General features: G+C 38.4%; 1 protein-coding gene across 13 annotated transcripts in view; it reads right to left on the bottom strand.

The window, feature by feature from the left end:
• Nucleotides 1–14513, bottom strand: part of LOC137252891 (serine-rich adhesin for platelets) — a 98067-nt gene that overhangs the window by 40868 nt on the left and 42686 nt on the right. The window lies entirely within an intron of this gene.

Below are 14513 nucleotides of genomic sequence, written 5' to 3'. Positions count from 1 at the left end.
ATCTATAGGCAGTTATATACTGCCGGAACTTAAGGAAGTGGATAAATGCTCTGTATAAAATATAAGCAGTTTCATTATCCGCATCAAATGGTTCGAACGAAGTAGCGACTAGGCATACTAAAACAGCAACAATTGGTTCCAGAAGCAATGTGCATCAAAATGGCGCCCCATGGACTACTTGGGCTCCGATCTTTGGTGTCGGGGCGGCACAGCAACCAACCAACAAACCAACATTTCGGTGGTCGATATCGGTCTTACTTTTACTATGTAACGATTTTCTGAGTAGCTATAGATTATTACTTTTGTTGCTCTTTTTCAGTGTAAGAGTTCTTTGGCACGATTTCATAACATTCCTTTTATAACGAAATTTTTCGGGATCACAAAAAATCGTTCCAAAACAACTATATTACCGTGTTCCCACAAACGTGCATTGTGTGGTTACACAAAAATGTTCATTTTTCTTGTCGGCGTGGCTACTGCTCAACTTAACCTAATCTATGGGGACTAAGATGGGAGCGCTCGTCAATCAATATAAACTTGTTTGGACTAGTTAGATTTCATAATTTAAACTTGTATTATTTTTACTTTTTCATTTGCTCACTTGATGCCTCTACAAGTGTGACCGGAAACGTACTCAAAGCATCTGCAGGTAATTAAATCATACCGACTCCCTGACTCCTGCAGCCGGAGGTTATTGCCATAAAGAGAGAAGCCAGATTGCTCCAGGATTATACGGTACCTGACAACAATGTAACGATATTTTTGACAGCCTTAACGACATTTAAATCCAACGTGATAAAGTGGGATATAATGCCTAAGAGCCGAGCCTCTCTGGCGTGCATAAAGCATCTCACTTACTCCCTTTGCTGGGTTACTGGCCACATCGATATCGGAGAGAATGAATTTGCACATGAGAAGGCCAGGAAAGGTTCCGAAATAGACAAAGACAAGGCGAACAGCTCCGTACGACCCCCGCTGACCTATCTCCTGAGGAAAATCGAGTAATATGATTTTAGGACAACGGATTTGTTGTGGACTGACCGGGTTGATTGCGAGGTCTAGAGGATCGTATGGCCATGTTTTTTATATTAAGGAAACTAGCTTCTTTTTCAAGGTAAACAAATCTGCAGTGAGATTTCTTATGGAAATCATCACAAGTCGTAGCGCTATTGCGCAAATGCTCCGTCTGAAGCGTATACAAATAAGCTCCCTCTGCAGCAGCTGTCAGGTTGATGAAGAAGAGAACTCTATTCATCACTTTCTCTGCCGATGTTCAGGACTGCAAACAAGACGACTGAGGTTTCGGGGCGCACGGTTTTTCGAAAGTCTGTTAGAGGTTGGGATGGTGCATATTTCACTGCTACTTTAATTCATCAGAGTAGTTCGTTAAAGACTACTAGGAAGTAATCTGGTTGGACGAATGTGCCGCACTTACAATGGTCAATAATGTCTCCAGGTGGAAGTGTTGGAAATTCCTACGCACGCCTTTTTCACCTAACCTAAATATTATTTCGGCTTGACGTTATGTATACCTCTGCAGCAAATCGCGGTCGTTTGGAACTATCGCATTAAGTGCCGTAGTTCTAACTCTGTCCCCTCGCAGTGCTTTCAACTGACACTTTTAACGAATGCGTCTTCAATTGCTTCAGCCGTGGATGATTTCTTAGATAGACGCTGCCATTGACTGATTGATTTAAATAAATACAGCTCAAACTTAAGGATTCTGGGTACAAATGTAGCTACCAAATGACCCGCTCTGCATCCGATTAGCACCAGTTTGGAGGTAGTCATTAAACTTGTAGTGCGAAACTGTCGCTGTGCGTGACTGTCTCCCATTTTTTTTGCAGGGTATACTTTTCAAACTGAGAAAGCTTGGGACTTTACTTTCCAAACTAACCCCAACCATATTCAATTTATTATTTAAAAGCTGAAGACGTTTGTGTTGCTAGATACAACAAATAGTAACATTAGTACACCCAGCAACATCTTACCTTCAAGGACCGCAAGAAAGCCACCACCCGCAGTAACATTCACATTTTTGTCGTCATATCAAAGGCAAGGCTGTTGCCTTCGACTTCAGTCGCGATTACTAGTCAGCATCGACTTCTAATGCCTAAGGATCTGAGTTTCGCTTGTATGGGGGCTGATATGCGCGGCGTGTATGCGTGTGTGTGTGTATTTGCATGTGTAGTAATGCGTTGGACATGTGAACGGACGCGCAGTCAAGTGTTGATTGTATAATTCACAATTGTAATACAAAATTTTAGGTGTTGATAAGGATTCGCATGGTTTGAGTATGATGGTCTGTATGTATGTATGTATGAGTATACAAATCGTTACCTCAAAATACGGATGAAGTATTTGGACCGTCATTAGTGTAACCAACGAAAACAAATTTTACAGGAGAAGGTAGCCCATGTTTCATAGCGACAAAATTCCACGGAAAAAAGTTGGCATTATCTTACATACAAGAGGTGAGATAATCTCAACTATCTTCGGTGGAATTTTGCCGCTATGAAACATGGGGTGGCACCTTGAAACAATTTTCCTGTAACATTTTACTTTTTATACTCAGTTGAGCAGAGCTCACAGAGTATATTAAGTTTGATTGGATAACGGTTGGTTGTACATATATAAAGGAATCGAGATAGATATAGACTTCCATATATCAAAATAATCAGGATCGAAAAAAAATTTGATTGAGCCATGTCCGTCCGTCCGTCCGTTAACACGATAACTTGAGTAAATTTTGAGGTATCTTGATGAAATTTGGTATGTAGGTTCCTGGGCGCTCATCTCAGATCGCTATTTAAAATGAACGATATCGGACTATAACCACGCCCACTTTTTCGATATCGAAAATTTCGAAAAACCGAAAAAGTGCGATAATTCATTACAAAAGACAGATAAAGCGACGAAACTTGGTAGATGGGTTGAGGTTATGACGCAGAATAGAAAATTAGTAAGATTTTTGACAATGGGCGTGGCACCGCCCACTTTAACAAGAAGGTAATTTAAAAGTTTTGCAAGCTGTAATTTGGCAGTCGTTGAAGATATCATGATGAAATTTGGCAGGAACGTTACTACTATTACTGTATATGTGCTAAATAAAAATTACCAAAATTGGATGAAGAACACGCCCACTTTTTAAAAAAAAAATTTTTTAAATTCAAATTTTAACAAAAAATTTAATATCTTTACTGTATATAAGTAAATTAAGTCAAAATTCAACTCCAGTAATGATATGATGCAACAAAATACAAAAATAAAAGAAAATTTCAAAATGGGCGTGGCTCCGCCCATTTTCATTTAGTTTGTCTAGAATACTTTTATTGCCATAAGTCGAACAAAAATTTACCAATTCTTCTCAAATTTGGTAGGAGCATAAATTCTATCACGGTAACTATTCTCTGTGAAAATGGGCGAAATCGGTGGAAGCCACGCCCAGTTTTTATACACAGTCCACCGTCTGTCCTTCCGCTCGACCGTTAACACAATAACTTGAGCAAAATCCGATATATCTTTACTAAACTTAGCCCACGTACTTATCTGAACTCACTTTATCTTGGTATAAAAAATGGCCGAAATCCGACCATAACCACGCCCACTTTATCGATATCGAAAATTACGAAAAATGAAAAAAATGCCATAATTCTATACCAAATACGAAAAAAGGGATGAAACATGGTAACTGGATTGGTTTATTGACGCAAAATATAACTTTGGAAAAAACTTTGTAAAATGGGTGTGACACCTACCATATTAAGTAGAAGGAAATGAAAAAGTTCTACAAGGCGAAATCAACAGCCCTTGGACTCTTGGCAGGAATACTGTTAGTGGTATTGCATATATAAATAAATTAAGAGTCCCGACAGATGTATTTCTGGATCACCTGGTCAAAATTTGGTCGATATCGCGAGAACGCCTTCACATATACATCTAAGGGCAACTCGCTTTTAAAACCCTCATTAATACCTTTAATTTGATATCCATATCGTACAAACACCCCTGGCCCACCCTAATGGCGATATCTCGAAAAGGCGTCCACCTATAGACCTAATGCCCACTCTAAAATGCTCAGCAACACCTTTCATTTGATTTCCATATCGTACAAACACATTCTAGAGACACCCCTGGTCCACCTTTATGGCGATATCTCGAAACGGCGTCCACCTATGGAACTAAGGATCACTCCTTTTCAAAATACTCATTAACAGCTTTCATTTGATACCCATATCTTACAAACATATTCTGGAGTCACCCCTGTCCCACCCTAATGGCGGTATCTCGAAAAGGCGTCCACCTATAGACCTAATGCCCACTCCCTCTTAAAATGCTCAGTAACACCTTTCGTTTGATACCCATATCGTACAAACATTCTAGAGTCACCCCTGGCCCACCCTAATGGCGATATCTCGAAAAGGCGTCCACCTATAGACCTAATGCCCACTCTAAAATGCTCAGCAACACCTTTCATTTGATTTCCATATCGTACAAACACATTCTAGAGACACCCCTGGTCCACCTTTATGGCGAAATCTCGAAACGGCGTCCACCTATGGAACTAAGGATCACTCCTTTTCAAAATACTCATTAACAGCTTTCATTTGATACCCATATCTTACAAACATATTCTGGAGTCACCCCTGGTCCACCTTTATGGCGATTTCTCGAAAAGGCGTTCACCTATAGAACTAAAGCCCATTCCCTTTTAAAATACTCATTACCACCTTTCATTTGATACCCATATCGTACAAACACATTCTAGAGTCACCCCTGGTCCACCTTAATGGGGACATCTCGAAAAGGCGTCCACCGATAGACCTAAGGCCCACTCCCTCTTAAAATGCTCAGTAGCACCTTTCATTTGATACCCATATCGTACAAACAAATTCTAGAGTCAGCCCTGGTCCACCTTTATGGCGATATCCCTAAATGGCGTCCATACATAGAACTATGGCCTACTCTCTCTTAAAATACTCTTTAATACCTTTCATTTGATACACATGTCATACAACCACATTCCAGGGTTACCCCAGGTTCATTTTCCTTATTTTGTCTCCATAGCTCTCAACTGAGTATGTAATGTTCGGTTACACCCGAACTTAGCCTTCCTTACTTGTTTTAGTTACACTTAAGTTGCTTTTAGAAGCCGATATTGAAGAAGAGATATAAAACCATATAACCTACCAAATTAAGTATTTTACTAACAGTAAAAAAAAATATTTTTTCAGCTACGAGTTTTTAGCCGCCTTTCTTAGATCCGGCACTTTGAAAAGACCTTTTTAACAAAATTTTTAAGTTACGACCTTTTATTAGTATAGTTCGATAAAAACACTTAGGCTTCCGGTTATGACGAAGTGAGAATGGCAATACCCCGTCTAAAGGATAACAAGGCGCGAGGTAAAGAGCATGCGGCAACTGGTCGAATGAGCGCATACATCCAAATTGGAATTTAAGTGTGCTCTGCCCAATCCACAAGAAGGGTGATCCCGCAAACCGCGCCAGTTATTCGGGAAACACCCTGCTTAGTATCGCGATGAAGGTTCTATACAGTGTACTTTGTGCAAGACTGAAGTATATAGTCAACGAACTGATTGGAACTTATGAGCGCGACTTCCGACTTGGTAAATCCAGATCTTCACGATGCAATCAGCCTGTGACAGCGTGAAAAGAAGTTGCTTGTATGCTGCTATGTCTGAATTTAAGTTCCATGCAAACTTTATAAAGTTCTGCCAAACGACGTTGAGAAACATCCGCAGCTCCTTAAGAATTGGGGAAAAACTCTCCGTGCCACTTGAAACGAAACCTTCCTATCATGCGGTTTTTTTTAGCCTAATGTTGGAGAAAATAATTCTAGCAGCAAAACTTAACCGTGATTGCTTAATCTATTATATGAGCAGTAATTACTGTCGTCTACTGATGATATTGATATTGTTGGCCCTAACAAACCCGCCGTGAATTCCGCCTTTTCCGGGTTAAATAAAGAGGCAAAAAAGTGTGCCTTGTTGTAAATGAGGACAACACGAAGTACTTGCTTACACCCAAGAAAGCATCGACAAATTCGCATCTTGGCAGCCACGTCACGGTTAACGGATATAATTTCGAGACTATGAAATACTTCGGGTATTTGGGAACCAGTATAAATACACTAGGTCAATTTCGGAATCAAGCGGAGAATAACACTTGCCAACAAGTGCTACTTTGAACTGAGTAGGAAATTGAAAAGTGAAGTCCTCTCTCGACGAAAAAAAATCACGCTCTACAAGTTGCTCATCATATCTGATATATAGCTCAGAGTCATGGACAGTGTCGAGAGAAGATGAAATGGCTCTTGGAGTGTTTGAGAGAAAAGTAATTTGAAGGATTTGTGGCTCTATCTGTGACGGCGACGGCAAGTATCGACGGAGGAATAGTAAAGAGGTGTATGAGCTTTACGAAGATATGAAGATAGTGCGGCGGATAAAAACCCAAAAGCTTCGCTTGCTAGGTCATGTTGTGCGAATGGAAGAAAACGCTCCGGTCAAGAAGGTATTTCATTCGACAACGCAGTTGAAAAGCAGATGCAGGAGGAGAGACAGTTGGGAGAGACAGATGTGATGATGGAAGAATTGACCTCCCTTGGTGCTCTCCATAGCGTGATTTATCGCAAAACAGGGATAGCGAGCGGGCCTTGTAACGAAACGGCCAAAATCGTTTAGGCTGTTAAGTATCAATTCATGATGATGGTGATGATAAAGATTTCAATTTTTTCTCTTTCTTAAGAACTGAATATTATTATAACGTTCCGTTATGAAGCTTATAAATTGCAGTACACAACCAACTAACGCCCCAATTCCGCATTTTCCGCTTCAAATTTTAACGGTAACACTTGGTAACACTATGGAAATAAGGCCCATTTGCAGAATGGAAAGTTATATCTTTAGCTCAGTGTTAGCTTGCCATGACGTGTTAGACTCAGGTTATTTTGACAAATTTTAAAATGAGCTCTAGCGAATTCGTTTGACGACAAAATTCTATACCCGTATTTGAAGGTAGCAAATTTTTGAAAGAGAAAATCCCAAATATGGAGGCAAAATGGGACATACTCTTCGACAGTTGTGCGCATGGTGGATGATAACTATCAGCGAACAGCATTAACGCATGTGGTATTTTTGGCAATTTAAACCCTTTGAATATTTAAATAACGCTGTAATGGAGCGATTGTGATAGTGTAATGTTATTGTTGTTGTAGTAGTATTTCGGTACAGTAATTTAAATGATAAAATGTTATATACATATGGATGTCCATATGTATTATATACTTGTACGACTATACATATAAAGTACATTTTTAATTATTTAATACATACATACATATGTACATACATATGTATGTGTATAAGCTTTTACTTAATGTATATTTTAAACTACGCACAACTTTTTTTATTGCTCCTTAGTGTGAAGTTTGCTTTATTTGACACTCGTTCGAGGCTGAGTTTCCTCTCGAAATCATGATTTGCTTTATTGATTTTTTTTATTAAGTGCGAACGTTGATACAATCGACAATTGAAGTTAACAGTTTTGGCCAACCGTTTATCACCACCAAGATTCACGGTGATTCCATTGGCGAAACGAACAAGGGAAGCAAGACCTTAGCTAAGTTTTCAAGTCGGAAGCACACCAATACCGGCTGTCAACAGTGCATATCTTTTCTTCGCGCTAACATCCGCCATTAAGTGCAAATTACAGATCCGCTACTAAATCCATTAAGCCTATTGAGTGCCCCATGGCAATCTATCTATAAATCTTATAAAATTAAGTCCGTGAATGTCGTTGAACGCCCATCACTTCGCACAGAATGCTCCGATTTTAAAGCGGGTTTTTGCATTTGAAAGCTCAGCTACGTAAGATGGTCATTTTCGATATTACTCGAAGGTATATACTATAGAGGCGGGGCAAATCGCCAAAATGTAGTAAAACATCATAGAATTTTTGTTTGCTCAGATAACTCAAAAACGGATGGATAGATTTTAATATTTCTTTTCATTTTTGCGCTAAAACTTTGAAATATTTACCTTGATGATGTATGAAGGATGTATGTTTGGAAGCAGCTTATGAACTCCGAAACCACTTCGCCGATTGGATCAGGGCCGGAAAGTGCAACAGGGACCGATCTATTTGATCAAATTCTATTAACGGTTCGATTTGCCTGACATTTGGTATAAAGGTAGCCTTTGCTAAGATTAGTATTATTATGACACTTTTTTCCGAGAAATGGACCAGGGACTGACTGGGACTTGGACTGGTCCTTAGATTTGGGGTTCGAAAAAAAGACAGAGGGAGGAGTGACTAAAAGGATAAGGAAAAGGGATGGGGAGAATAAGAGGTAAAACTTCTTAAAACTTATGCAGCTGGGCCAAAGTTAGGGCAGAACAACGTCTACCGGGTCTGCTAGTATACATTATGATATTACCGTCAATCTCATCCCCTGCGTCCCCTTTGCCAATCTTTTTGTATCGTGTCATTGACCTCTGAATTAACTTTGAAATTTAGAGTCTCTAGCTGATCGAGAAGTTACTTAAAAGCTGGTTTGAAAATTTTCAAATTCTTATCTAATTATTTCGATCCGTGCGCCACCTAACAGATTTGTTTTCCTTTCGCTGTATTGACACGGTGTTCTAACCAATGTGTAAAGTTGAACGTTTGTAGCTCAAAGAGAAGTTACTTAAAAATCGATTGCAGGATGAAAAGCGGACAAACATTCAACCCGCCTAATATAAAGGAATTAAAAAGTATCTTTGATTTCAACTTGTATTTTAAATCAAAAAGGCTTTAGAATCACGCAACCCTGATCCAGAATCAATCCCGACATACGCAATGTATGTCCTGCATGCAATGTGTCTCCACTTGACACCAACTGTTCAATTGCAGCGGTTCCACACATGCCTTTAACACCCACGTCTGTTTCGTCCAACTCGAATTGAAATTGCCAGTTTCCTTGGACTTCCGTTAGAAGATATCAGTGTCAATTTGTGCGTGATCGCATATATTGGATGTGGCGAAGCACTGCTTCAAGAAAAAGAATGAAACAGAACGAGCAGAGAAGTGAAAGCTGTATGTAATTTTTGGGACAGTCTAATGTGCATATACACTACAGCTGTACCTACTTTATACATACATATGTACTATACATTATAATTTTAAATATTAAAAACTTTTGAAACTACATATGCAAATTGCGTCGCATAGCTGAAAAATTAGACACAAAAAGCAGGGGGAAGAAGCTTTCACATTTAAATATGTGTATGTAAATATGTACATATGTATATACATATACATATATAGTTATGGAATTGGGTGGCAAAGTGGTGACTTACACCTTACACATTACAAAGTTAGATTAACTGTCATTATTCATGTATGCTATACGAATTTTACTTAGAAACTAATGTGCACACATACATACATACATATGTATGCATTCATGTCCATGTTAAACAAATTTTTCTATTTTTGCTTGAACATGCATATGTATGTACACATGTATATACCTTTGTGTAGCTGTATGCGATTTCGTCCTTACCATCTATCGCATGAATATTTATTTTATTTTTCAGGATATTTCCACAAAATAAAATGGCTGTTTGCGTTTTGTATAATATCGCTACCCAGGAGAAAAATTTTGAAGCGATTTCTTTGATAAGGCATAACCACAAAGCTTCACAGCAATGCACATCTCCACTGAGATAGATTCTTATGGTCTTTCTCGTGAAGCGAGTTGGCAAGGTGTAAAGCAAATGAGGTGTCCTGCAGAAGCCAAAAGACAATTCCTTGTCATTTGGTTCTTTTTATATGAAAAATAGCAAATGAAATCCCCTAGATGCACCATACACTGGAGACCTGGCCGGGTTATGAGGAAGTAGTTGTGAATTTTGATGTGGAAAGTTAAGAGTGTACATCTAGAAAACGTATGTATGGATCTAAAATAACTAAAGTTCACCCAGTGGTTGTAATGCAATAAATTTACTACCTAATTTTCGGTTCCAGTTATGATTTCTTAAATTTTAATTTTAAATCCGTTTTCAATTTCGTATTTTTTTTTTTTTCATATTCAACGTACGGCTAAGACTGCTACGTTGGTTTCAGTGAAGATTTGATTTCGATTTAGAAATCAAGTCTTCTCTACACTTTGGTCTTAGTTAATCGGTTTTGTGGTCCCTTCAAAGTTTTGGTAACATTTGTAGTATTTTCGCGTGTGAGTTGTTGTTTCAGGTTGAGCGTTGGTAAGGTCCTGGTTCTCGTTTCGCCTTCAGTTGAGGTTTCACTTCCGATTTTGGTTTATTTTCTAATCTCAGTTCTGATTTCACCTTCAGTTTTCGTATGGTTTCGTTCTCGATTTTGGCTTCGATTTCGATTTATGTTCCGGTTTCGGTCCGTTTTTGGGTTCGTTAGTGGTTAAAGCTCTGTTTCCGGTTCAGTGACAAATCCGATTCGATGCAAACTTCAAATTTGGTCCGTTCCAGGAACGGTTTCGTCTTGAATTTTGGTTACGGTTTCGTTTTATTATTCTATTCACGACTCTGATTTCGATTCTAGTTTTCGAATGGTTTCAGTTTCAGTTTTTGTGCTCCGGTTTAGATTTCGGTACCGGTTTTCGGTCCGTTTTTACTCGTTAGCGGCTTAGGATAGGACTTCTGTTCGGCAAGCCACGATTAAGGTGCATACTTGAATTTCGGTTTCGAATCGATTTGGACACTGCGTTTCAGTTTCGTTATAATTTTTGGTTATGGTTTCGGTCCCGAATTCGCTTTCTACCTAGGTTAGGTTTCGGGTTCGGTGAAAGTCGGTTCACTTTTCGGTTTCTGTGTCGCTCTCGGCTAAGTTTCAACTTGGTTCCAGTTCCGATCCATTTAGGTTCCGTTTCGATTTCGGTTCGGTTTCGGCGCAATTCTAGTACCGGTTTAGATTTTGCTTCTGGTCAGGTTTCTTATATTTCCTTCTCTCCCTTTACACTCCCATTATTTTTTCTTTTCTCTATTCTCGTTTCGTGCCCTTTTCTTTGCTTTTCCCGCCTTTTTTTGATATCTTTTCTTTTCCTTTCCAGTTTCACTTATTTTTCTGTCTTTTCCCTTCCATTCCTTTCTTTTTCTTTGCTTTCCTATCCTTTTCTTTTCTTTTCTTCTCTTTTCTTTTCTTTTCTTTTCTTTTCTTTTCTTTTCTTTTCTTTTCTTTTCTTTTCTTTTCTTTTCTTTTCTTTTCTTTTCTTTTCTTTTCTTGTCTTGTCTTGTATTGTCTTGTGTTTTCTTGTCTTTTCTTTTTTTCCTTTCTTTTCTTTTCTTTTCTTTTCTTTTCTTTTCTTTTCTTTTCATTTCGTTCCTTTCATGTCTTTTCCTTTTATTTCCTTTCCCTTCATTTCTTTTGATTTCCTTTCCCTTCCTTTCCCTTCCTTTTCTTTCTCTCCCTGTTCTTTCCTTTCCATTCTTTACTATGCGGTTTCTCCTCTTTTTCCTCTATTTCCATTTACCTATCTTTATATACTGATTCCGGTTTACATTCATTTCCATTGTTTTATTTTGTCTCTGATCGCACTCAAATCTACTAAACAATTCACATTCTTTATTCCGCGAGTAAAGATGTTTTCTTATCAAAAAGGAAGGAGCAAGAAGTTCTTATAGAAGCCGTTCTCTAATTTCTAGAGCGAGTTACAATCTGAATTCATTTAAGCTTTCCAAAGAACACCACACATCAGTAGGAGGATCCCAGATGAGCACTGCACCTGCTTAGAAGCTGTGCCTTATCGAGATTGACAGCTTTTCGTCGGAGGTTTCTTTAAGTGTTGAAAAGTGTCCCTACATATATATGTAGATACATATGCATGTGTTTAAAATGCTCTCGAGTGCTAGAAAGTGATACTTCAAAATGTTTGTGTGGTTTAGTCGCTGGGGAGCTAAATTTACAAGTGTTTATGGGTGGTAGTGAGCAATAATGTTTTAGTTAGAGCGTAGGACAAATATATATATTCATATTATATACAAAGGAATTTGAGAGCAGATGGGGGCTAAAATTTAAAATAATTTCTCCCACTATTTTTGAAAAACTTTTGCAAAATAAGGTTATTATATATTAAATGACTAGAATGCCCCACCCAAAATAGTAACGGTTCTTCAGAGTTTACAAATATTACATTTCTTCAGACATACGTACTTTATATATAATAACATGCCTCTATTCATGTGCTAAATTAATAAATAACTGATATGTACATACATTATACTAACAATTAAGTTTTATAAACATAGAAGTTGGGTTATGTAGAAACTTAGCTTTCTTTTGCTTGGTATTTGTATACAAAATAGAAAAGAAAATCAAAGTTCAGATGGTACAAGAACGGGGCACAAGAACGGGGCGAGGTCACGCTCATTTAAAAAAAAAATATGAGATATGCATACACTCAGAACAAAGAATTTACTTAAAATTATGTGAACATTTCGATATTTTCGTCTCACTGCGGCAGTGGTTTGGCAAACACAATCTCTGTGAAACTTAAAGCTAAAAATAAAGTTGAGAGCTCTTCTGTTAACATGTAAGCTTTTGGCAACATCCAGAAATATATGAGAAGCTCCAAATAAAAACGCAATAATTGCAATCGAACTATTTCGAAAAAATTTAAGGACCCCTGTACAGTCCCCAAAATTATTTGAAATGACCCCATGAGTACCCCAAAAGAGCCCCCGAAATCAACCCGAAATAACCTCCAAACGATCCCAAAGTGATCCCGAAATGACCCCCAAATTACTCCGGGAGAATCCCGAGCAAGTCCCCAAAATCCTCATGAAGTTACTCCGGGAGGACCCCGATAGAGTCCACGCAATCATTCCCAAAACGATACGGAAGGATCGCAAGGAGTCCAAAAATTCGTCCGGAAATGAACCCGGAAAGACTCCCGGGGGTAAATTCAGTAAGTGTGAGTTTTAAAGTGTTCTTCTTTTTAGACAGATACTTGATATGAGTACCATATCGACGGGTAGCGACTCGTCCATTTGTAGGAAAAAGTAAAAGTATCACGACGTAAATCAGAATGGAAGCTCAGCCTTAATCTCCTCGGAGGCATTTAACGCCAATAATATTTTTTTTGTTATACAATATGGGCATCAATATAACGGACTTAGCTCCGTTTGCAATTTATAAGGAAATTGTGTGATTTTGTGTGTTAGGAAAAGGAAGAAAAAGAAGAATTGTGGTGAAAGGAAGGGAATAAGGTAGAAACAACATTAAGATAATGTATTCGTTGTGCGGACAAATTTTTCAAATAAAATTCCTTCAAACCAACATTAGGAAGGAATACGTCTTTTCAGCTAGTTGTTGTAATAAATTTAATGAACTCTCGGCTGCATACTAAACAGACAAAGATAGACAAATGTAAAGTTTTGAATGTGTGTGATATGGATATTCATACAAATATGTACCTACATACATATATCACGCATTATTACCTTAATCATGTATTAACATTACATGTTTGTTTACATTTGGTGTAAATATACAATTATGTGTAAAAGTACATATAATGTATGTATGTATATACGGGCATATAAGCTACTACATTATATATTTAGCATGCTATTAAAATGTATAAAACTCATACACATGTAGTAAAATAAGCAATGTATATTTTTGCTTGCAAATAACCCGAATTACATAAATCGAATAAGCCATAAATACATATGTACCTACATACTCGAGGCTCACGCCGATCACTTTATGGGTGGCGGCGGCGTAGGGTCCGTATTATAGCGGCGACGCGCCGACTTACGCCGTAATTACCATAAATAATTTGCTTTTCTAAAGGATGGTGTTTCAATGCTACGCGACTTATATCTTGCAGATAGTACAAAAGTTGCCATCAAGGAGTAGCTCTTTGCAAAGGGACTGTTCCTCATTCACTTACTCGAGGGAGGCGCTGAGCCTAACCCCGGTCCTATAGAGTACTGCTGTATCCAAAAAAATTTAAAATACACATAAAGAAATGTTTCTTTTATTCGGATAGCGGCGAGACGTTCGCCCACAGGCGTGAACGCCAATACTTGGCTACAAAGTCTCTCTCCCAACACGAATCCGACGCCAAAACTGGGCTTATTTGTATGGCCACTCCAATAGATGTCAAAATTTTAAATCTTCGTTCCTTCTTGCTTCGTCCAATGCATTTCTTGGATGCCGGTGATGTCAATTTTTGCTTCACCAAGGACATCAACCAGCCGAGCATCTACACCAATCTCATTCAGGGAGCGGACGTTTCAGGTACATGCCCTCAAATCATTGTCCTTCAAACATTTGTCATTGCCGTCATCAGTAAAGGGTTGTCTTTTTATCCGAAGCTTGTATTTTCCTTTCATTGGAGTGTGGTTTGACGTGGCGTTTCCCAAGCCCAGCGCACAACCCCGAAAATATTATTTGAGTTCCCTGCGAAGTTAATAAGGCTCTGCCAAATGTCGTTGAGCAACACCGCCAGCTCCGTAAGAGTTGGGAAGGAC

The sequence above is a fragment of the Eurosta solidaginis genome, chromosome 5 (genome assembly GCF_040869045.1).
Source record: "Eurosta solidaginis isolate ZX-2024a chromosome 5, ASM4086904v1, whole genome shotgun sequence".
In the NCBI taxonomy this organism is placed as follows: Eukaryota; Metazoa; Arthropoda; class Insecta; order Diptera; family Tephritidae; genus Eurosta; species Eurosta solidaginis.
The sequence above is the reverse complement of the archived record's forward strand: the minus strand, read 5'-3'. Positions and strand labels throughout refer to the sequence as shown.